Source organism: Carassius carassius, unplaced genomic scaffold (assembly GCF_963082965.1).
Source record: "Carassius carassius unplaced genomic scaffold, fCarCar2.1 SCAFFOLD_57, whole genome shotgun sequence".
Lineage (NCBI taxonomy): Eukaryota > Metazoa > Chordata > Actinopteri > Cypriniformes > Cyprinidae > Carassius > Carassius carassius.
In genome coordinates this window covers 287,826-307,500 of record NW_026775196.1, presented here as the reverse complement: position 1 = coordinate 307,500, position 19,675 = coordinate 287,826, and the positions used below count along the sequence as shown (strand labels likewise).

The 19,675-nt window shown below is 41.1% G+C and overlaps 36 non-coding genes across 36 annotated transcripts; all 36 read right to left on the bottom strand.

Annotated features, from left to right (window-relative positions):
- Positions 1 to 4,109: 4,109 nt before the first annotated feature.
- LOC132137968 (5S ribosomal RNA) lies at positions 4,110 to 4,228 on the bottom strand. The gene has a single exon (XR_009432284.1). It is a non-coding gene; the product is annotated as a 5S ribosomal RNA (ribosomal RNA).
- A 565-nt stretch (positions 4,229 to 4,793) lies between these two features.
- LOC132138904 (5S ribosomal RNA) lies at positions 4,794 to 4,912 on the bottom strand. The gene has a single exon (XR_009433179.1). It is a non-coding gene; the product is annotated as a 5S ribosomal RNA (ribosomal RNA).
- Positions 4,913 to 4,996: 84 nt separating this feature from the next.
- LOC132137955 (5S ribosomal RNA) lies at positions 4,997 to 5,115 on the bottom strand. Its single transcript, XR_009432272.1, has one exon. It is a non-coding gene; the product is annotated as a 5S ribosomal RNA (ribosomal RNA).
- A 568-nt stretch (positions 5,116 to 5,683) lies between these two features.
- On the bottom strand, positions 5,684 to 5,802 carry LOC132138862 (5S ribosomal RNA). The gene has a single exon (XR_009433139.1). It is a non-coding gene; the product is annotated as a 5S ribosomal RNA (ribosomal RNA).
- Positions 5,803 to 5,886: 84 nt separating this feature from the next.
- Positions 5,887 to 6,005, bottom strand: LOC132137804 (5S ribosomal RNA). The gene has a single exon (XR_009432125.1). It is a non-coding gene; the product is annotated as a 5S ribosomal RNA (ribosomal RNA).
- A 550-nt stretch (positions 6,006 to 6,555) lies between these two features.
- LOC132137944 (5S ribosomal RNA) lies at positions 6,556 to 6,674 on the bottom strand. Its single transcript, XR_009432261.1, has one exon. It is a non-coding gene; the product is annotated as a 5S ribosomal RNA (ribosomal RNA).
- Positions 6,675 to 7,244: 570 nt separating this feature from the next.
- Positions 7,245 to 7,363, bottom strand: LOC132138903 (5S ribosomal RNA). Its single transcript, XR_009433178.1, has one exon. It is a non-coding gene; the product is annotated as a 5S ribosomal RNA (ribosomal RNA).
- An 84-nt stretch (positions 7,364 to 7,447) lies between these two features.
- Positions 7,448 to 7,566, bottom strand: LOC132137932 (5S ribosomal RNA). The gene has a single exon (XR_009432250.1). It is a non-coding gene; the product is annotated as a 5S ribosomal RNA (ribosomal RNA).
- Positions 7,567 to 8,134: 568 nt separating this feature from the next.
- LOC132138861 (5S ribosomal RNA) lies at positions 8,135 to 8,253 on the bottom strand. Its single transcript, XR_009433138.1, has one exon. It is a non-coding gene; the product is annotated as a 5S ribosomal RNA (ribosomal RNA).
- An 84-nt stretch (positions 8,254 to 8,337) lies between these two features.
- Positions 8,338 to 8,456, bottom strand: LOC132137803 (5S ribosomal RNA). The gene has a single exon (XR_009432124.1). It is a non-coding gene; the product is annotated as a 5S ribosomal RNA (ribosomal RNA).
- Positions 8,457 to 9,006: 550 nt separating this feature from the next.
- Positions 9,007 to 9,125, bottom strand: LOC132137921 (5S ribosomal RNA). Its single transcript, XR_009432239.1, has one exon. It is a non-coding gene; the product is annotated as a 5S ribosomal RNA (ribosomal RNA).
- Positions 9,126 to 9,692: 567 nt separating this feature from the next.
- Positions 9,693 to 9,811, bottom strand: LOC132138741 (5S ribosomal RNA). The gene has a single exon (XR_009433022.1). It is a non-coding gene; the product is annotated as a 5S ribosomal RNA (ribosomal RNA).
- Positions 9,812 to 9,895: 84 nt separating this feature from the next.
- LOC132137910 (5S ribosomal RNA) lies at positions 9,896 to 10,014 on the bottom strand. The gene has a single exon (XR_009432228.1). It is a non-coding gene; the product is annotated as a 5S ribosomal RNA (ribosomal RNA).
- Positions 10,015 to 10,575: 561 nt separating this feature from the next.
- LOC132138059 (5S ribosomal RNA) lies at positions 10,576 to 10,694 on the bottom strand. Its single transcript, XR_009432369.1, has one exon. It is a non-coding gene; the product is annotated as a 5S ribosomal RNA (ribosomal RNA).
- Positions 10,695 to 10,778: 84 nt separating this feature from the next.
- On the bottom strand, positions 10,779 to 10,897 carry LOC132137899 (5S ribosomal RNA). The gene has a single exon (XR_009432217.1). It is a non-coding gene; the product is annotated as a 5S ribosomal RNA (ribosomal RNA).
- Positions 10,898 to 11,460: 563 nt separating this feature from the next.
- LOC132138740 (5S ribosomal RNA) lies at positions 11,461 to 11,579 on the bottom strand. Its single transcript, XR_009433021.1, has one exon. It is a non-coding gene; the product is annotated as a 5S ribosomal RNA (ribosomal RNA).
- Positions 11,580 to 11,663: 84 nt separating this feature from the next.
- LOC132137888 (5S ribosomal RNA) lies at positions 11,664 to 11,782 on the bottom strand. The gene has a single exon (XR_009432206.1). It is a non-coding gene; the product is annotated as a 5S ribosomal RNA (ribosomal RNA).
- A 565-nt stretch (positions 11,783 to 12,347) lies between these two features.
- On the bottom strand, positions 12,348 to 12,466 carry LOC132138058 (5S ribosomal RNA). Its single transcript, XR_009432368.1, has one exon. It is a non-coding gene; the product is annotated as a 5S ribosomal RNA (ribosomal RNA).
- Positions 12,467 to 12,550: 84 nt separating this feature from the next.
- Positions 12,551 to 12,669, bottom strand: LOC132137877 (5S ribosomal RNA). The gene has a single exon (XR_009432195.1). It is a non-coding gene; the product is annotated as a 5S ribosomal RNA (ribosomal RNA).
- Positions 12,670 to 13,237: 568 nt separating this feature from the next.
- On the bottom strand, positions 13,238 to 13,356 carry LOC132138916 (5S ribosomal RNA). The gene has a single exon (XR_009433191.1). It is a non-coding gene; the product is annotated as a 5S ribosomal RNA (ribosomal RNA).
- An 84-nt stretch (positions 13,357 to 13,440) lies between these two features.
- On the bottom strand, positions 13,441 to 13,559 carry LOC132137866 (5S ribosomal RNA). Its single transcript, XR_009432184.1, has one exon. It is a non-coding gene; the product is annotated as a 5S ribosomal RNA (ribosomal RNA).
- Positions 13,560 to 13,945: 386 nt separating this feature from the next.
- On the bottom strand, positions 13,946 to 14,064 carry LOC132138057 (5S ribosomal RNA). The gene has a single exon (XR_009432367.1). It is a non-coding gene; the product is annotated as a 5S ribosomal RNA (ribosomal RNA).
- An 84-nt stretch (positions 14,065 to 14,148) lies between these two features.
- On the bottom strand, positions 14,149 to 14,266 carry LOC132138914 (5S ribosomal RNA). Its single transcript, XR_009433189.1, has one exon. It is a non-coding gene; the product is annotated as a 5S ribosomal RNA (ribosomal RNA).
- Positions 14,267 to 14,834: 568 nt separating this feature from the next.
- LOC132138917 (5S ribosomal RNA) lies at positions 14,835 to 14,953 on the bottom strand. Its single transcript, XR_009433192.1, has one exon. It is a non-coding gene; the product is annotated as a 5S ribosomal RNA (ribosomal RNA).
- Positions 14,954 to 15,037: 84 nt separating this feature from the next.
- LOC132138682 (5S ribosomal RNA) lies at positions 15,038 to 15,156 on the bottom strand. Its single transcript, XR_009432966.1, has one exon. It is a non-coding gene; the product is annotated as a 5S ribosomal RNA (ribosomal RNA).
- Positions 15,157 to 15,240: 84 nt separating this feature from the next.
- On the bottom strand, positions 15,241 to 15,359 carry LOC132137854 (5S ribosomal RNA). Its single transcript, XR_009432173.1, has one exon. It is a non-coding gene; the product is annotated as a 5S ribosomal RNA (ribosomal RNA).
- A 563-nt stretch (positions 15,360 to 15,922) lies between these two features.
- On the bottom strand, positions 15,923 to 16,041 carry LOC132138056 (5S ribosomal RNA). Its single transcript, XR_009432366.1, has one exon. It is a non-coding gene; the product is annotated as a 5S ribosomal RNA (ribosomal RNA).
- Positions 16,042 to 16,125: 84 nt separating this feature from the next.
- LOC132137842 (5S ribosomal RNA) lies at positions 16,126 to 16,244 on the bottom strand. The gene has a single exon (XR_009432161.1). It is a non-coding gene; the product is annotated as a 5S ribosomal RNA (ribosomal RNA).
- Positions 16,245 to 16,630: 386 nt separating this feature from the next.
- LOC132138055 (5S ribosomal RNA) lies at positions 16,631 to 16,749 on the bottom strand. The gene has a single exon (XR_009432365.1). It is a non-coding gene; the product is annotated as a 5S ribosomal RNA (ribosomal RNA).
- Positions 16,750 to 16,833: 84 nt separating this feature from the next.
- LOC132138913 (5S ribosomal RNA) lies at positions 16,834 to 16,951 on the bottom strand. The gene has a single exon (XR_009433188.1). It is a non-coding gene; the product is annotated as a 5S ribosomal RNA (ribosomal RNA).
- A 568-nt stretch (positions 16,952 to 17,519) lies between these two features.
- Positions 17,520 to 17,638, bottom strand: LOC132137830 (5S ribosomal RNA). The gene has a single exon (XR_009432150.1). It is a non-coding gene; the product is annotated as a 5S ribosomal RNA (ribosomal RNA).
- A 569-nt stretch (positions 17,639 to 18,207) lies between these two features.
- Positions 18,208 to 18,326, bottom strand: LOC132138681 (5S ribosomal RNA). The gene has a single exon (XR_009432965.1). It is a non-coding gene; the product is annotated as a 5S ribosomal RNA (ribosomal RNA).
- An 84-nt stretch (positions 18,327 to 18,410) lies between these two features.
- Positions 18,411 to 18,529, bottom strand: LOC132137819 (5S ribosomal RNA). Its single transcript, XR_009432139.1, has one exon. It is a non-coding gene; the product is annotated as a 5S ribosomal RNA (ribosomal RNA).
- An 84-nt stretch (positions 18,530 to 18,613) lies between these two features.
- Positions 18,614 to 18,732, bottom strand: LOC132138031 (5S ribosomal RNA). Its single transcript, XR_009432343.1, has one exon. It is a non-coding gene; the product is annotated as a 5S ribosomal RNA (ribosomal RNA).
- A 566-nt stretch (positions 18,733 to 19,298) lies between these two features.
- Positions 19,299 to 19,417, bottom strand: LOC132138739 (5S ribosomal RNA). The gene has a single exon (XR_009433020.1). It is a non-coding gene; the product is annotated as a 5S ribosomal RNA (ribosomal RNA).
- An 84-nt stretch (positions 19,418 to 19,501) lies between these two features.
- LOC132137998 (5S ribosomal RNA) lies at positions 19,502 to 19,620 on the bottom strand. The gene has a single exon (XR_009432312.1). It is a non-coding gene; the product is annotated as a 5S ribosomal RNA (ribosomal RNA).
- Between the last annotated feature and the right edge of the window lie 55 nt (positions 19,621 to 19,675).

The window sequence follows — 19,675 nt, the reverse complement described above, 5'->3', positions numbered from 1 at the left end:
TTCCCCAAGGTTAAAATTCCCACATTTATTTAAATAAAAACCCATCAATTTCTTCCATTCATCTCTCTTCTTATCATCCAAATATTTCTTAACCACTTTTACCCTCATGCTTTTCATCTTCTGTTCCACATCGACTAAACCCATCCCTCCCTCTTCTGGTTTTCCTATCAGCGTATTGTACGCTATCCTTGGAGGCTTTTTTTCCCATAAAAATTCTAAAATACTCTTTTTTATTCTCTTAAAAACCCAGTTTGGCAATGGCATCACATGTAATTTGTACCACATTTTTGATAACATTAACATGTTTACAATTAAAATTTTTCCTTTCAAACTTAAAAACCTGTTTCTCCAAAAAATCAGTCTCCTATCCATCCCTCCCAATGTCTCATCCCACATATTATCAACAGTTTCCTTCTCATTCTTTGCTAACCCCGCTCCTAAAATCCTCATTTCTTGTACCTCTAGGAATTTAACAACCCCCGTTAAAACCTCTGACCTTCCGAACTTCATATATACTGTTTTTTCTTCATTTATTTTTGCACCTGATCCCTCACAATAGCATTTCATTTTTTCCATTACTTCTTTAACACTTTCTATATTTTCAACAATAATTGTGGTATCATCCGCATACTGGAATATTTTAGTCAGTTCCTCTTTTTCTTCTAGTTTTATTCCCTTTATTTTTTTCTCTCTGTTTATTAAAAGCCCTAATGGTTCAGCCACCAAAGAATATAACTTCGCTGACAGTGGACACCCTTGTCTTATAGACCTTAAAACTTTAAAAGGTTCCGTTAAAAAACCATTACATTTAACTTTTGTTAAAATATCGCTGTATAAAACTGAGATCCATTTTATAAAATTCTCTCCAAAACCAAATTGTTTTAAAACCGCCAATAAAAACCCATGCTCCACTCTGTCAAAAGCCTTCTCGAAATCCATGCTTATTATATATGCCTCCTTTCCTTTTTCTTTTATGTACCCCATTATATCTCTTATGCTACTCGTGATATCTGCTATGTCCCTCCCCTTTACTCCATATGCCTGGTTAGTCTCTATTATGTTTGGCATAATATTTTTTAATCTGTTCGCTAAAACCCTGGCTAAAATTTTAAAATCTGTGTTTAACATTGTAATGGGCCTAAAATTCCTCAGTTCCGCTTTGTCTCCTTTTCTCTTGTAGATTATTTTCATTAAGCCTAAGCCCATTCTTGGGTGTACTCTTTCTTTTTTAAAAACCTCTTCATAGACTTCTTTTAAAATCGGGCTTACTTTTTCTTTAAAAACCTTATAAAACTCACTTCCAATACCATCTATTCCTGGGCTTTTCTTCACACTTAGCTGATTTATTGCTTGTATAATTTCCTCAGTTGTTATTCCCTTATCACATTCCTTTTTATCTCCCTCACCGACTTTTCGTGTTATCTGTTGTAACAAAATGTTCCTTTTTTCCTCATCCCCTTCCTCTGATCTAAAAAGTTCTTCATAATATGTGCTTATTTCCTTTAAAATTCCCTCCGTGCTTAAAACAACTTGTCCTTCCTTATTCCTAAGTTCTTTAATTATTCCCGCCTTCGCCCTGCTTTTCTCAAGGTTAAAAAAGAATCTACTACATTTTTCCCCTTCTACTGTATATTTAGCTTTACTTCTTAACGTTGCCCCTTTATATTTTCCTTCTTCGATTTTCCTCAACTTTTCCTCCACTTCAATTACTCTTTGCACGTTTACTTCATTTTTATTTAACTCCTCTCTTAACGTCTTTCTTATTTCTTGTTCCTTTGTTCTTTTTACCTTTTGTAACAATTTACAGTAATTCATTACATATTTCTTTATGTCATATTTCATGTTTTCCCACCATTGCCTTTTATCTTCTATGTACATCAAGTCTTTTTTCCCCTCATCTAATTTATTTTCTATCTCTTTTTTAAAACTCTCTTCCTTTAAAACTTCAGTGTTTAAAATCCCCAGAAAATAATCTATCCTAGTTTGGCACATAAAATTCCCAACTAACTGTTTTCTGGAATATTCTCTCTTTTTTCCATTTCTTTCTCTCCAAACATCAATCATATTTTTTTCTTCCATCAATAATTTAAGTTCCTTCCTTCCACCGTCCGTCCTAAAAACCATCCCATTAGCCATGTCTATTTTGCTAAAAACAGTATTAAAATCCCCTGCAACCACCACCCTTTTCCATTTCTCTATTATGTCTCTTAAAACATTAAAATACATTTTCTTATCCTTTTCCTCATTTGGTGCATGTACATTTACTACAATAAATTTTTCATCCTCAAAATCAATTTCTACTGCAATACATTTCCCCTTTTTATCATCATAGATTTGTTTTGTCATAGTAGATTTCCCTTTTTTAATCAAAATAGCCACTCCTCCTCCCAAACTTTTCTCCCCGTTACTAAAAAATATTTCCCCATCCCACCTTCTTTTAAAATCTTCCATTACATTTCCTTTCCAGTTAGTTTCTTGCAATAAAATCATATCATCATTTTTACACAACTCTTTCATCTTTTCAAATTTCAAAACATTCAATAATCCTCTTGCATTAAAGGACACAATTCTCAACACCATAAAGTAAAACAAAAACGATAAAATACCCATCTTATTAGTCCATATCTTCTCCCTCTTCTAAAAGTCCACCACTGTCCTGATTTTCTGTAAACACTTCCTTCACCACTCTTTTCCTTGCTTTTTCAATATTTGGTGTTACCTTTTTCACTCTTCTTCTTTTGTTCGATGCCCCCGTGCTCCCACCATCCGTGATGTTTCCACTCTCAATGTTTAGCTCCCCTTCTTCGTTGACTCCTTCCTGCTCCTCCACTTTGTCTAGTATATTCTGTATACTCGCCGTTATCTGCATTGGTGTCCATGTCTCTTCCTCTTCCTGTGTTGATGTTGTTAATTCATGTCCATTTCCTATGTTCTTTTCCTTGGATTTTTCTGCGTCCTCCTGTTGCTCCTCCTCATTATCATTCTCATGCATTTGCCCGCTCACTTGATCCTCTTCCTGTTGCTCATTGTCCATCCAACATTCACATTTGTCCAAAGTCATTTTACAGTCTGGGCACCTCATCGCAGTACAGTCTCTTGCGAAATGGCCTCTTTCCTCGCATTTGTGACATTTGAAGTCCGGACAGTCCTTCATTATATGGTCAGGGCTCATACACAGTCTACAGGTCTTCACCTGCTTACTGTGTATCACCCTAAAGTATTGAGGACCTCCCTCGGTCTCCATCCTTGTGCTGTATGGTAAAGAAGCCACTTCCTTTGGAAAATGCACTCTTAAGAACCTCGTTCCATCTTCTATATGGGTGCCCGAGTAGAATCTCCTCCTTATTTGAGAAATGGGTGTTACTCCCCATCCTTCAAGCTTATTTAAAATTTCATGGTCATTCATGTATGCAGGCAAATGCATGAACGAGACAACAAAGTCTCTGTTGTGTAACTTTTTGATTTCACAAATTTTACCTTTAATGGTTAGTCCATCAACCAGTTTCTCAGTGTCCTCTTCATGCTCCAATGTAATCTCATATCCCCTCATCTGCTTAGGTCGTATTGCTAAAATTCTTGTTACTTCAATCTTTTCTGTTAGTGCTTTTATAATATCCTCTGCTCTCCCATCTTGTACCTCCGACAAATCCACCACCACAGTCGCTTCTTTTGTGTAAATCCTCTTATCAGTTATTTCATTGTAATCCTTTTCTCTTTGTCGATAACCCAGTCCATTTTCTGCTTGCCTCCGTGTTCCTCGTGTCAAATCCATGTCAGTTGCCATTAATCTATCCATTTTACATAAAACAAACCCCGACAGATCCCTCCCAAACAGCAGAGCTGTTGGGAGGACACAAATAAAACAAAAATAACAAAATACTACAAACAAAAACACTTATTTTAACCAAACCAAAATAACAAAACACAAAAAGTTTGGGTGAGCCTCCCTCACCCCTCTCTGGCACAATCACTTCCTGTTTGCTCACTAGTGCCTCTAGTGTGCTCAGGTTGGTATGGCCGTAAGCGAAAGCTGCTGCAAAGAGAGGGCTATTTAAAGATCAGACACTCTAATCTCCAGTTCATTATATAAGTTCGGAATAAAACCCAAAAGCTTACAGCACCTGGTATTCCCAGGCGGTCTCCCATCCAAGTACTAACCAGGCCCAAACCTGCTTAGCTTCCGAGATCAGACGAGATCGGGCATAGCCAGGTTGGTATGGCCGTAAGCGAAAGCTGCTGCAAAGAGAGGGCTAATTAAAGATCAGCCACTGTAATCTCCAGTACATTATATAAATAGGGACGAAAACCCTAAAGCTTACAGCACCTGGCAATCCCAGGCGGTCTCCCATCCAAGTAGTAACCAGAACCAAACATGCTAAGATTCAGACATCGGGCATTGACTCTTTTTTTTTTTTTTTTTTTTTTTTTTTGCACGATTATTATATAATTAGTGAAAAAATTCCAAAAAGTAAAAAAATTTGAAAAATTTCCAAAAAGCTTTCAGCACCTGGTATTCCCAGGCGGTTTCCCATCCAAGTACTAACCAGGCATAGCCAGGTATGGCCGTAAGCGAAGGCTGCTGCAGAGAGAGGGCTATTTAAAGATCAGCCACTCTAATCTCCAGTTCAATATATAAGTAGGGAAGAAAACCCAAAAGCTTACAGCACCTGGTATTATTCTCAGGCAGTCTCCCATCCAAGTAATAACCAGAACCAAACATTCTAAGATTCAGAGATCTGGCATTGACTCTTTTTTTTCAAGATTATTACATAACTAATGAAAATTTTCCAAAAAGCTTACAGCACCTGGTATTCCCAGGCGGTCTCCCTTCCAAGTACTAACCAAGCCCAAACCTGCTTAGCTTCCGAGATCAGACGAGATCAGGCATAGCCAGGTTGTTATGGCCGTAAGCGAAAGCTGCTGCAAAGAGAGGGCTATTTAAAGATCAGACACTCTAATCTCCAGTTCATTATATAAGTTCGGAATAAAACCCAAAAGCTTACAGCACCTGGTATTCCCAGGCGGTCTCCCATCCAAGTACTAACCAGGCCCAAACCTGCTTAGCTTCCGAGATCAGACGAGATCGGGCATAGCCAGGTTGGTATGGCCGTAAGCGAAAGCTGCTGCAAAGAGAGGGCTAATTAAAGATCAGCCACTGTAATCTCCAGTACATTATATAAATAGGGACGAAAACCCTAAAGCTTACAGCACCTGGCAATCCCAGGCGGTCTCCCATCCAAGTAGTAACCAGAACCAAACATGCTAAGATTCAGACATCGGGCTTTGACTCTTTTTTTTTTTTTTTTTTTTTTTTTGCACGATTATTATATAATTAGTGAAAAAATTCCAAAAAGTAAAAAAATTTGAAAAATTTCCAAAAAGCTTTCAGCACCTGGTATTCCCAGGCGGTTTCCCATCCAAGTACTAAACAGGCATAGCCAAGTATGGCCGTAAGCGAAGGCTGCTGCAGAGAGAGGGCTATTTAAAGATCAGCCACTCTAATCTCCAGTTCAATATATAAGTAGGGAAGAAAACCCAAAAGCTTACAGCACCTGGTATTATTCTCAGGCAGTCTCCCATCCAAGTAATAACCAGAACCAAACATTCTAAGATTCAGAGATCTGGCATTGACTCTTTTTTTTTTTTTCAAGATTATTACATAACTAATGAAAATTTTCCAAAAAGCTTACAGCACCTGGTATTCCCAGGCGGTCTCCCATCCAAGTACTAACTAAGCCCAAACCTGCTTAGCTTCCAAGATCAGACGAGATCAGGCATAGCCAGGTTGGTATGGCCGTAAGCGAAAGCTGCTGCAAAGAGAGGGCTATTTAAAGATCAGACACTCTAATCTCCAGTTCATTATATAAGTTCGGAATAAAACCCAAAAGCTTACAGCACCTGGTATTCCCAGGCGGTCTCCCATCCAAGTACTAACCAGGCCCAAACCTGCTTAGCTTCCGAGATCAGACGAGATCAGGCATAGCCAGGTTGGTATGGCCGTAAGCGAAAGCTGCTGCAAAGAGAGGGCTAATTAAAGATCAGCCACTGTAATCTCCAGTACATTATATAAATAGGGACGAAAACCCTAAAGCTTACAGCACCTGGCAATCCCAGGCGGTCTCCCATCCAAGTAGTAACCAGAACCAAACATGCTAAGATTCAGACATCGGGCATTGACTCTTTTTTTTGCACGATTATTATATAATTAGTGAAAAAATTCCAAAAAGTAAAAAAATTTGAAAAATTTCCAAAAAGCTTTCAGCACCTGGTATTCCCAGGCGGTTTCCCATCCAAGTACTAAACAGGCATAGCCAGGTATGGCCGTAAGCGAAGGCTGCTGCAGAGAGAGGGCTATTTAAAGATCAGCCACTCTAATCTCCAGTTCAATATATAAGTAGGGAAGAAAACCCAAAAGCTTACAGCACCTGGTATTATTCTCAGGCAGTCTCCCATCCAAGTAATAACCAGAACCAAACATTCTAAGATTCAGAGATCTGGCATTGACTCTTTTTTTTTTTTCAAGATTATTACATAACTAATGAAAATTTTCCAAAGAGCTTACAGCACCTGGTATTCCCAGGCGGTCTCCCATCCAAGTACTAACCAGGCCCAAACCTGCTTAGCTTCCGAGATCAGACGAGATCGGGCATAGCCAGGTTGGTATGGCCGTAAGCGAAAGCTGCTGCAAAGAGAGGGCTAATTAAAGATCAGCCACTGTAATCTCCAGTACATTATATAAATAGGGACGAAAACCCTAAAGCTTACAGCACCTGGCAATCCCAGGCGGTCTCCCATCCAAGTAGTAACCAGAACCAAACATGCTAAGATTCAGACATCGGGCATTGACTCTTTTCTTTTTTTTTTTTTTTTTTTTTTTTTTTGCACGATTATTATATAATTAGTGAAAAAATTCCAAAAAGTAAAAAAATTTGAAAAATTTCCAAAAAGCTTTCAGCACCTGGTATTCCCAGGCGGTTTCCCATCCAAGTACTAAACAGGCATAGCCAGGTATGGCCGTAAGCGAAGGCTGCTGCAGAGAGAGGGCTATTTAAAGATCAGCCACTCTAATCTCCAGTTCAATATATAAGTAGGGAAGAAAACCCAAAAGCTTACAGCACCTGGTATTATTCTCAGGCAGTCTCCCATCCAAGTAATAACCAGAACCAAACATTCTAAGATTCAGAGATCTGGCATTGACTCTTTTTTTTCAAGATTATTACATAACTAATGAAAATTTTCCAAAAAGCTTACAGCACCTGGTATTCCCAGGCGGTCTCCCTTCCAAGTACTAACCAAGCCCAAACCTGCTTAGCTTCCGAGATCAGACGAGATCAGGCATAGCCAGGTTGTTATGGCCGTAAGCGAAAGCTGCTGCAAAGAGAGGGCTATTTAAAGATCAGACACTCTAATCTCCAGTTCATTATATAAGTTCGGAATAAAACCCAAAAGCTTACAGCACCTGGTATTCCCAGGCGGTCTCCCATCCAAGTACTAACCAGGCCCAAACCTGCTTAGCTTCCGAGATCAGACGAGATCGGGCATAGCCAGGTTGGTATGGCCGTAAGCGAAAGCTGCTGCAAAGAGAGGGCTAATTAAAGATCAGCCACTGTAATCTCCAGTACATTATATAAATAGGGACGAAAACCCTAAAGCTTACAGCACCTGGCAATCCCAGGCGGTCTCCCATCCAAGTAGTAACCAGAACCAAACATGCTAAGATTCAGACATCGGGCTTTGACTCTTTTTTTTTTTTTTTTTTTTTTTTTGCACGATTATTATATAATTAGTGAAAAAATTCCAAAAAGTAAAAAAATTTGAAAAATTTCCAAAAAGCTTTCAGCACCTGGTATTCCCAGGCGGTTTCCCATCCAAGTACTAAACAGGCATAGCCAAGTATGGCCGTAAGCGAAGGCTGCTGCAGAGAGAGGGCTATTTAAAGATCAGCCACTCTAATCTCCAGTTCAATATATAAGTAGGGAAGAAAACCCAAAAGCTTACAGCACCTGGTATTATTCTCAGGCAGTCTCCCATCCAAGTAATAACCAGAACCAAACATTCTAAGATTCAGAGATCTGGCATTGACTCTTTTTTTTTTTTTCAAGATTATTACATAACTAATGAAAATTTTCCAAAAAGCTTACAGCACCTGGTATTCCCAGGCGGTCTCCCATCCAAGTACTAACTAAGCCCAAACCTGCTTAGCTTCCAAGATCAGACGAGATCAGGCATAGCCAGGTTGGTATGGCCGTAAGCGAAAGCTGCTGCAAAGAGAGGGCTATTTAAAGATCAGACACTCTAATCTCCAGTTCATTATATAAGTTCGGAATAAAACCCAAAAGCTTACAGCACCTGGTATTCCCAGGCGGTCTCCCATCCAAGTACTAACCAGGCCCAAACCTGCTTAGCTTCCGAGATCAGACGAGATCAGGCATAGCCAGGTTGGTATGGCCGTAAGCGAAAGCTGCTGCAAAGAGAGGGCTAATTAAAGATCAGCCACTGTAATCTCCAGTACATTATATAAATAGGGACGAAAACCCTAAAGCTTACAGCACCTGGCAATCCCAGGCGGTCTCCCATCCAAGTAGTAACCAGAACCAAACATGCTAAGATTCAGACATCGGGCATTGACTCTTTTTTTTGCACGATTATTATATAATTAGTGAAAAAATTCCAAAAAGTAAAAAAATTTGAAAAATTTCCAAAAAGCTTTCAGCACCTGGTATTCCCAGGCGGTTTCCCATCCAAGTACTAAACAGGCATAGCCAGGTATGGCCGTAAGCGAAGGCTGCTGCAGAGAGAGGGCTATTTAAAGATCAGCCACTCTAATCTCCAGTTCAATATATAAGTAGGGAAGAAAACCCAAAAGCTTACAGCACCTGGTATTATTCTCAGGCAGTCTCCCATCCAAGTAATAACCAGAACCAAACATTCTAAGATTCAGAGATCTGGCATTGACTCTTTTTTTTTTTTCAAGATTATTACATAACTAATGAAAATTTTCCAAAGAGCTTACAGCACCTGGTATTCCCAGGCGGTCTCCCATCCAAGTACTAACCAGGCCCAAACCTGCTTAGCTTCCGAGATCAGACGAGATCGGGCATAGCCAGGTTGGTATGGCCGTAAGCGAAAGCTGCTGCAAAGAGAGGGCTAATTAAAGATCAGCCACTGTAATCTCCAGTACATTATATAAATAGGGACGAAAACCCTAAAGCTTACAGCACCTGGCAATCCCAGGCGGTCTCCCATCCAAGTAGTAACCAGAACCAAACATGCTAAGATTCAGACATCGGGCATTGACTCTTTTTTTTTTTTTTTTTTTTTTGCACGATTATTATATAATTAGTGAAAATATTCCAAAAAGTAAAAAAATTTGAAAAATTTCCAAAAAGCTTTCAGCACCTGGTATTCCCAGGCGGTTTCCCATCCAAGTACTAAACAGGCATAGCCAGGTATGGCCGTAAGCGAAGGCTGCTGCAGAGAGAGGGCTATTTAAAGATCAGCCACTCTAATCTCCAGTTCAATATATAAGTAGGGAAGAAAACCCAAAAGCTTACAGCACCTGGTATTATTCTCAGGCAGTCTCCCATCCAAGTAATAACCAGAACCAAACATTCTAAGATTCAGAGATCTGGCATTGACTTTTTTTTTTTTTTTTTCAAGATTATTACATAACTAATGAAAATTTTCCAAAAAGCTTACAGCACCTGGTATTCCCAGGCGGTCTCACATCCAAGTACTAACCAAGCCCAAACCTGCTTAGCTTCCGAGATCAGACGAGATCAGGCATAGCCAGGTTGGTATGGCCGTAAGCGAAAGCTGCTGCAAAGAGAGGGCTATTTAAAGATCAGACACTCTAATCTCCAGTTCATTATATAAGTTCGGAATAAAACCCAAAAGCTTACAGCACCTGGTATTCCCAGGCGGTCTCCCATCCAAGTACTAACCAGGCCCAAACCTGCTTAGCTTCCGAGATCAGACGAGATCGGGCATAGCCAGGTTGGTATGGCCGTAAGCGAAAGCTGCTGCAAAGAGAGGGCTAATTAAAGATCAGCCACTGTAATCTCCAGTACATTATATAAATAGGGACGAAAACCCAAAAGCTTACAGCACCTGGCAATCCCAGGCGGTCTCCCATCCAAGTAGTAACCAGAACCAAACATGCTAAGATTCAGACATCGGGCATTGACTCTTTTTTTTTTTTTTTTTTTGCACGATTATTATACAATTAGTGAAAAAATTCCAAAAAGTAAAAAAAATTGAAAAATTTCCAAAAAGCTTTCAGCACCTGGTATTCCCAGGCGGTTTCCCATCCAAGTACTAACCAGGCATAGCCAGGTATGGCCGTAAGCGAAGGCTGCTGCAGAGAGAGGGCTATTTAAAGATCAGCCACTCTAATCTCCAGTTCAATATATAAGTAGGGAAGAAAACCCAAAAGCTTACAGCACCTGGTATTATTCTCAGACAGTCTCCCATCCAAGTAATAACCAGAACCAAACATTCTAAGATTCAGAGATCTGGCATTGACTCTTTTTTTTTTTTCAAGATTATTACATAACTAATGAAAATTTTCCAAAAAGCTTACAGCACCTGGTATTCCCAGGCGGTCTCCCATCCAAGTACTAACCAAGCCCAAACCTGCTTAGCTTCCGAGATCAGACGAGATCAGGCATAGCCAGGTTGGTATGGCCGTAAGCGAAAGCTGCTGCAAAGAGAGGGCTATTTAAAGATCAGACACTCTAATCTCCAGTTCATTATATAAGTTCGGAATAAAACCCAAAAGCTTACAGCACCTGGTATTCCCAGGCGGTCTCCCATCCAAGTACTAACCAGGCCCAAACCTGCTTAGCTTCCGAGATCAGACGAGATCGGGCATAGCCAGGTTGGTATGGCCGTAAGCGAAAGCTGCTGCAAAGAGAGGGCTAATTAAAGATCAGCCACTGTAATCTCCAGTACATTATATAAATAGGGACGAAAACCCTAAAGCTTACAGCACCTGGCAATCCCAGGCGGTCTCCCATCCAAGTAGTAACCAGAACCAAACATGCTAAGATTCAGACATCGGGCATTGACTTTTTTTTTTTTTTTTTTTTTTGCACGATTATTATATAATTAGTGAAAAAATTCCAAAAAGTAAAAAAATTTGAGAAATTTCCAAAAAGCTTTCAGCACCTGGTATTCCCAGGCGGTTTCCCATCCAAGTACTAACCAGGCATAGCCAGGTATGGCCGTAAGCGAAGGCTGCTGCAGAGAGAGGGCTATTTAAAGATCAGCCACTCTAATCTCCAGTTCAATATATAAGTAGGGAAGAAAACCCAAAAGCTTACAGCACCTGGTATTATTCTCAGGCAGTCTCCCATCCAAGTAATAACCAGAACCAAACATTCTAAGATTCAGAGATCTGGCATTGACTCTTTTTTTTTTTTTCAAGATTATTACATAACTAATGAAAATTTTCCAAAAAGCTTACAGCACCTGGTATTCCCAGGCGGTCTCACATCCAAGTACTAACCAAGCCCAAACCTGCTTAGCTTCCGAGATCAGACGAGATCAGGCATAGCCAGGTTGGTATGGCCGTAAGCGAAAGCTGCTGCAAAGAGAGGGCTATTTGAAGATCAGACACTCTAATCTCCAGTTCATTATATAAGTTCGGAATAAAACCCAAAAGCTTACAGCACCTGGTATTCCCAGGCGGTCTCCCATCCAAGTACTAACCAGGCCCAAACCTGCTTAGCTTCCGAGATCAGACGAGATCGGGCATAGCCAGGTTGGTATGGCCGTAAGCGAAAGCTGCTTTAAAGAGAGGGCTAATTAAAGATCAGCCACTGTAATCTCCAGTACATTATATAAATAGGGACAAAAACCCAAAAGCTTACAGCACCTGGCAATCCCAGGCGGTCTCCCATCCAAGTAGTAACCAGAACCAAACATGCTAAGATTCAGACATCGGGCATTGACTCTTTTTTTTTTTTTTTTTTTTTTGCACGATTATTATACAATTAGTGAAAAAATTCCAAAAAGTAAAAAAATTTGAAAAATTTCCAAAAAGCTTTCAGCACCTGGTATTCCCAGGCGGTTTCCCATCCAAGTACTAACCAGGCATAGCCAGGTATGGCCGTAAGCGAAGGCTGCTGCAGAGAGAGGGCTATTTAAAGATCAGCCACTCTAATCTCCAGTTCAATATATAAGTAGGGAAGAAAACCCAAAAGCTTACAGCACCTGGTATTATTCTCAGGCAGTCTCCCATCCAAGTAATAACCAGAACCAAACATTCTAAGATTCAGAGATCTGGCATTGACTCTTTTTTTTTTTTTCAAGATTATTACATAACTAATGAAAATTTTCCAAAAAGCTTACAGCACCTGGTATTCCCAGGCGGTCTCCCATCCAAGTACTAACCAAGCCCAAACCTGCTTAGCTTCCGAGATCAGACGAGATCAGGCATAGCCAGGTTGGTATGGCCGTAAGCGAAAGCTGCTGCAAAGAGAGGGCTATTTAAAGATCAGACACTCTAATCTCCAGTTCATTATATAAGTTCGGAATAAAACCCAAAAGCTTACAGCACCTGGTATTCCCAGGCGGTCTCCCATCCAAGTACTAACCAGGCCCAAACCTGCTTAGCTTCCGAGATCAGACGAGATCGGGCATAGCCAGGTTGGTATGGCCGTAAGCGAAAGCTGCTGCAAAGAGAGGGCTAATTAAAGATCAGCCACTGTAATCTCCAGTACATTATATAAATAGGGACGAAAACCCTAAAGCTTACAGCACCTGGCAATCCCAGGCGGTCTCCCATCCAAGTAGTAACCAGAACCAAACATGCTAAGATTCAGACATCTGGCATTGACTCTTTTTTTTTTTTTTTTTTTTTTTTGCACGATTATTATATAATTAGTGAAAAAATTCCAAAAAGTAAAAAAATTTGAGAAATTTCCAAAAAGCTTTCAGCACCTGGTATTCCCAGGCGGTTTCCCATCCAAGTACTAACCAGGCATAGCCAGGTATGGCCGTAAGCGAAGGCTGCTGCAGAGAGAGGGCTATTTAAAGATCAGCCACTCTAATCTCCAGTTCAATATATAAGTAGGGAAGAAAACCCAAAAGCTTACAGCACCTGGTATTATTCTCAGGCAGTCTCCCATCCAAGTAATAACCAGAACCAAACATTCTAAGATTCAGAGATCTGGCATTGACTCTTTTTTTTTTTTTTCAAGATTATTACATAACTAATGAAAATTTTCCAAAAAGCTTACAGCACCTGGTATTCCCAGGCAGTCTCACATCCAAGTACTAACCAAGCCCAAACCTGCTTAGCTTCCGAGATCAGACGAGATCAGGCATAGCCAGGTTGGTATGGCCGTAAGCGAAAGCTGCTGCAAAGAGAGGGCTATTTAAAAATCAGACACTCTAATCTCCAGTTCATTATATAAGTTCGGAATAAAACCCAAAAGCTTACAGCACCTGGTATTCCCAGGCGGTCTCCCATCCAAGTACTAACCAGGCCCAAACCTGCTTAGCTTCCGAGATCAGACGAGATCGGGCATAGCCAGGTTGGTATGGCCGTAAGCGAAAGCTGCTGCAAAGAGAGGGCTATTTAAAGATCAGACACTCTAATCTCCAGTTCATTATATAAGTTCGGAATAAAACCCAAAAGCTTACAGCACCTGGTATTCCGAGGCGGTCTCCCATCCAAGTACTAACCAGGCATAGCCAGGTATGGCCGTAAGCGAAGGCTGCTGCAGAGAGAGGGCTATTTAAAGATCAGACATTCTAATCTCCAGTTCAATATATAAGTAGGGAAGAAAACCCAAAAGCTTACAGCACCTGGTATTATTCTCAGGCAGTCTCCCATCCAAGTAATAACCAGAACCAAACATTCTAAGATTCAGAGATCTGGCATTGACTCTTTTTTTTTTTTCAAGATTATTACATAACTAATGAAAATTTTCCAAAAAGCTTACAGCACCTGGTATTCCCAGGCGGTCTCCCATCCAAGTACTAACCAAGCCCAAACCTGCTTAGCTTCCGAGATCAGACGAGATCAGGCATAGCCAGGTTGGTATGGCCGTAAGCGAAAGCTGCTGCAAAGAGAGGGCTATTTAAAGATCAGACACTCTAATCTCCAGTTCATTATATAAGTTCGGAATAAAACCCAAAAGCTTACAGCACCTGGTATTCCGAGGCGGTCTCCCATCCAAGTACTAACCAGGCCCAAACCTGCTTAGCTTCCGAGATCAGACGAGATCGGCATAGCCAGGTTGGTACGGCCGTAAGCGAAAGCTGCTGCAAAGAGAGGGCTAATTAAAGATCAGCCACTGTAATCTCCAGTACATTATATAAATAGGGACGAAAACCCAAAAGCTTACAGCACCTGGCAATCCCAGGCGGTCTCCCATCCAAGTAGTAACCAGAACCAAACATGCTAAGATTTAGACATCGGGCATTGACTCTTTTTTTTTTTTTTTTTTTTTTTTTGCACGATTATTATATAATTAGTGAAAAAATTCCAAAAAGTAAAAAAATGTGAAAAATTTCCAAAAAGCTTTCAGCACCTGGTATTCCCAGGCGGTTTCCCATCCAAGTACTAACCAGGCATAGCCAGGTATGGCCGTAAGCGAAGGCTGCTGCAGAGAGAGGGCTATTTAAAGATCAGACACTCTAATCTCCAGTTCAATATATAAGTAGGGAAGAAAACCCAAAAGCTTACAGCACCTGGTATTATTCTCAGGCAGTCTCCCATCCAAGTAATAACCAGAACCAAACATTCTAAGATTCAGAGATCTGGCATTGACTCTTTTTTTTTTTTTCAAGATTATTACATAACTAATGAAAATTTTCCAAAAACCTTACAGCACCTGGTATTCCCAGGCGGTCTCCCATCCAAGTACTAACCAAGCCCAAACCTGCTTAGCTTCCGAGATTAGACGAGATCAGGCATAGCCAGGTTGGTATGGCCGTAAGCGAAAGCTGCTGCAAAGAGAGGGCTATTTAAAGATCAGACACTCTAATCTCCAGTTCATTATATAAGTTCGGAATAAAACCCAAAAGCTTACAGCACCTGGTATTCCCAGGCGGTCTCTCATCCAAGTACTAACCAAGCCCAAACCTGCTTAGCTTCCGAGATCAGACGAGATCAGGCATAGCCAGGTTGGTATGGCCGTAAGCGAAAGCTGCTGCAAAGAGAGGGCTATTTAAAGATCAGACACTCTAATCTCCAGTTCATTATATAAGTTCGGAATAAAACCCAAAAGCTTACAGCACCTGGTATTCCCAGGCGGTCTCCCATCCAAGTACTAACCAGGCCCAAACCTGCTTAGCTTCCGAGATCAGACGAGATCGGGCATAGCCAGGTTGGTATGGCCGTAAGCGAAAGCTGCTGCAAAGAGAGGGCTAATTAAAGATCAGCCACTGTAATCTCCAGTACATTATATAAATAGGGACGAAAACCCTAAAGCTTACAGCACCTGGCAATCCCAGGCGGTCTCCCATCCAAGTAGTAACCAGAACCAAACATGCTAAGATTCAGACATCGGGCATTGACTCTTTTTTTTTTTTTTTTTTTTTTGCACGATTATTATATAATTAGTGAAAAAATTCCAAAAAGTAAAAAAATTTGAAAAATTTCCAAAAAGCTTTCAGCACCTGGTATTCCCAGGCGGTTTCCCATCCAAGTACTAAACAGGCATAGCCAGGTATGGCCGTAAGCGAAGGCTGCTGCAGAGAGAGGGCTATTTTAAGATCAGCCACTCTAATCTCCAGTTCAATATATAAGTAGGGAAGAAAACCCAAAAGCTTACAGCACCTGGTATTATTCTCAGGCAGTCTCCCATCCAAGTAATAACCAGAACCAAACATTCTAAGATTCAGAGATCTGGCATTGACTCTTTTTTTTTTTCAAGATTATTACATAACTAATGAAAATTTTCCAAAAAGCTTACAGCACCTGGTATTCCCAGGCGGTCTCCCATCCAAGTACTAACCAAGCCCAAACCTGCTTAGCTTCCGAGATCAGACGAGATCAGGCATAGCCAGGTTGGTATGGCCGTAAGCGAAAGCTGCTGCAAAGAGAGGGCTATTTAAAGATCAGACACTCTAATCTCCAGTTCATTATATAAGTTCGGAATAAAACCCAAAAGCTTACAGCACCTGGTATTCCCAGGCGGTCTCCCATCCAAGTACTAACCAGGCCCAAACCTGCTTAGCTTCCGAGATCAGACGAGATCGGGCATAGCCAGGTTGGTATGGCCGTAAGCGAAAGCTGCTGCAAAGAGAGGGCTATTTAAAGATCAGACACTCTAATCTCCAGTTCATTATATAAGTTCGGAATAAAACCCAAAAGCTTACAGCACCTGGTATTCCGAGGCGGTCTCCCATCCAAGTACTAACCAGGCATAGCCAGGTATGGCCGTAAGCGAAGGCTGCTGCAGAGAGAGGGCTATTTAAAGATCAGACACTCTAATCTCCAGTTCAATATATAAGTAGGGAAGAAAACCCAAAAGCTTACAGCACCTGGTATTATTCTCAGGCAGTCTCCCATCCAAGTAATAACCAGAACCAAACATTCTAAGATTCAGAGATCTGGCATTGACTCTTTTTTTTTTTTCAAGATTATTACATAACTAATGAAAATTTTCCAAAAAGCTTACAGCACCTGGTATTCCCAGGCGGTCTCCCATCCAAGTACTAACCAAGCCCAAACCTGCTTAGCTTCCGAGATCAGACGAGATCAGGCATAGCCAGGTTGGTATGGCCGTAAGCGAAAGCTGCTGCAAAGAGAGGGCTATTTAAAGATCAGACACTCTAATCTCCAGTTCATTATATAAGTTCGGAATAAAACCCAAAAGCTTACAGCACCTGGTATTCCGAGGCGGTCTCCCATCCAAGTACTAACCAGGCCCAAACCTGCTTAGCTTCCGAGATCAGACGAGATCGGCATAGCCAGGTTGGTACGGCCGTAAGCGAAAGCTGCTGCAAAGAGAGGGCTAATTAAAGATCAGCCACTGTAATCTCCAGTACATTATATAAATAGGGACGAAAACCCAAAAGCTTACAGCACCTGGCAATCCCAGGCGGTCTCCCATCCAAGTAGTAACCAGAACCAAACATGCTAAGATTTAGACATCGGGCATTGACTCTTTTTTTTTTTTTTTTTTTTTTTTTGCACGATTATTATATAATTAGTGAAAAAATTCCAAAAAGTAAAAAAATGTGAAAAATTTCCAAAAAGCTTTCAGCACCTGGTATTCCCAGGCGGTTTCCCATCCAAATACTAACCAGGCATAGCCAGGTATGGCCGTAAGCGAAGGCTGCTGCAGAGAGAGGGCTATTTAAAGATCAGACACTCTAATCTCCAGTTCAATATATAAGTAGGGAAGAAAACCCAAAAGCTTACAGCACCTGGTATTATTCTCAGGCAGTCTCCCATCCAAGTAATAACCAGAACCAAACATTCTAAGATTCAGAGATCTGGCATTGACTCTTTTTTTTTTTTTCAAGATTATTACATAACTAATGAAAATTTTCCAAAAAGCTTACAGCACCTGGTATTCCCAGGCGGTCTCCCATCCAAGTACTAACCAGGCCCAAACCTGCTTAGCTTCCGAGATCAGACGAGATCGGGCATAGCCAGGTTGGTATGGCCGTAAGCAAAAGCTGCTGCAAAGAGAGGGCTAATTAAAGATCAGCCACTGTAATCTCCAGTACATTATATAAATAGGGACGAAAACCCTAAAGCTTACAGCACCTGGCAATCCCAGGCGGTCTCCCATCCAAGTAGTAACCAGAACCAAACATGCTAAGATTCAGACATCGGGCATTGACTCTTTTTTTTTTTTTTTTTTTTTTTTTTTTGCACGATTATTATATAATTAGTGAAAAAATTCCAAAAAGTAAAAAAATTTGAAAAATTTCCAAACAGCTTTCAGCACCTGGTATTCCCAGGCGGTTTCCCATCCAAGTACTAACCAGGCATAGCCAGGTATGGCCGTAAGCGAAGGCTGCTGCAGAGAGAGGGCTATTTAAAGATCAGCCACTCTAATCTCCAGTTCAATATATAAGTAGGGAAGAAAACCCAAAAGCTTACAGCACCTGGTATTATTCTCAGGCAGTCTCCCATCCAAGTAATAACCAGAACCAAACATTCTAAGATTCAGAGATCTGGCATTGACTCTTTTTTTTTTTCAAGATTATTACATAACTAATGAAAATTTTCCAAAAAGCTTACAGCACCTGGTATTCCCAGGCGGTCTCTCATCCAAGTACTAACCAAGCCCAAACCTGCTTAGCTTCCGAGATCAGACGAGATCAGGCATAGCCAGGTTGGTATGGCCGTAAGCGAAAGCTGCTGCAAAGAGAGGGCTATTTAAAGATCAGACACTCTAATCTCCAGTTCATTATATAAGTTCGGAATAAAACCCAAAAGCTTACAGCACCTGGTATTCCCAGGCGGTCTCCCATCCAAGTACTAACCAGGCCCAAACCTGCTTAGCTTCCGAGATCAGACGAGATCGGGCATAGCCAGGTTGGTATGGCCGTAAGCGAAAGCTGCTGCAAAGAGAGGGCTATTTAAAGATCAGACACTCTAATCTCCAGTTCATTATATAAGTTCGGAATAAAACCCAAAAGCTTACAGCACCTGGTATTCCGAGGCGGTCTCCCATCCAAGTACTAACCAGGCCCAAACCTGCTTAGCTTCCGAGATCAGACGAGATCGGGCATAGCCAGGTTGGTATGGCCATAAGCGAAAGCTGCTGCAAAGAGAGGGCTAATTAAAGATCAGCCACTGTAATCTCCAGTACATTATATAAATAGGGACGAAAACCCTAAAGCTTACAGCACCTGGCAATCCCAGGCGGTCTCCCATCCAAGTAGTAACCAGAACCAAACATGCTAAGATTCAGACATCGGGCATTGACTCTTTTTTTTTTTTTTTTTTTTTTGCACGATTATTATACAATTAGTGAAAAAATTCCAAAAAGTAAAAAAAATTGAAAAATTTCCAAAAAGCTTTCAGCACCTGGTATTCCCAGGCGGTTTCCCATCCAAGTACTAACCAGGCATAGCCAGGTATGGCCGTAAGCGAAGGCTGCTGCAGAGAGAGGGCTATTTAAAGATCAGCCACTCTAATCTCCAGTTCAATATATAAGTAGGGAAGAAAACCCAAAAGCTTACAGCACCTGGTATTATTCTCAGGCAGTCTCCCATCCAAGTAATAACCAGAACCAAACATTCTAAGATTCAGAGATCTGGCATTGACTCTTTTTTTTTTTTTTCAAGATTATTACATAACTAATGAAAATTTTCCAAAAAGCTTACAGCACCTGGTATTCCCAGGCGGTCTCACATCCAAGTACTAACCAAGCCCAAACCTGCTTAGCTTCCGAGATCAGACGAGATCAGGCATAGCCAGGTTGGTATGGCCGTAAGCGAAAGCTGCTGCAAAGAGAGGGCTATTTAAAGATCAGACACTCTAATCTCCAGTTCATTATATAAGTTCGGAATAAAACCCAAAAGCTTACAGCACCTGGTATTCCCAGGCGGTCTCCCATCCAAGTACTAACCAGGCCCAAACCTGCTTAGCTTCCGAGATCAGACAAGATCGGGCATAGCCAGGTTGGTATGGCCGTAAGCGAAAGCTGCTGCAAAGAGAGGGCTAATTAAAGATCAGCCACTGTAATCTCCAGTA